The sequence below is a fragment of the Octopus bimaculoides genome, chromosome 3, assembly GCF_001194135.2.
Source record: "Octopus bimaculoides isolate UCB-OBI-ISO-001 chromosome 3, ASM119413v2, whole genome shotgun sequence".
Taxonomy (NCBI): Eukaryota; Metazoa; Mollusca; class Cephalopoda; order Octopoda; family Octopodidae; genus Octopus; species Octopus bimaculoides.
The window spans coordinates 138,792,440-138,793,109 of NC_068983.1; positions in this window are offsets into that span (position 1 = coordinate 138,792,440).

Below are 670 nucleotides of genomic sequence, written 5' to 3' on the forward strand. Positions count from 1 at the left end.
GCAAATGGCACTCTTCTTTTAATTTTGACTTAATAATAATAATAATAATAATAATAATAATAATAATAATAATAATAATAATAATAATAATAATAATAATAATAATGATGATGATGATGAGGATAATTTGTTGTTTTGACAAAAGGCCTCAGATATGTAATGCAGGAGAAGCAAAGTCTATTGTTCCCTTAAAAACATGACTAAAAAAATTAAAAGCATGGTTCTCCTTGGTAGGATTTAAACTTAAAATGTATGGAGACAGGAACTGGACGCTGTAAGACACTTAGTCAATCGGCAACATCATTAAATGTCAACTCAGACAGACAGACAGTTTTCAGCAAACTCAGCATTAGCTAAAACCCCATACATGTTCTTTATGATGTCATAAAGTATCACTTCAAAGAGGTGATGAAAAACAAAACAAATAGCAACCCCAAACAAACCCGGGAAGGATAACCATCAGATTGTAAACCATATTAACTATTTTTACAGAAATATATAGATATAAATTATATACACGCTAACACACACACACACACACACACACACACACACACGCATATGAATTATATACATGCTTACATATAATATATATATACATATATATATACACACAATCACACAAATACAAGCATATATATAATCTAAAAGAAGAAAATTCATAATGCTA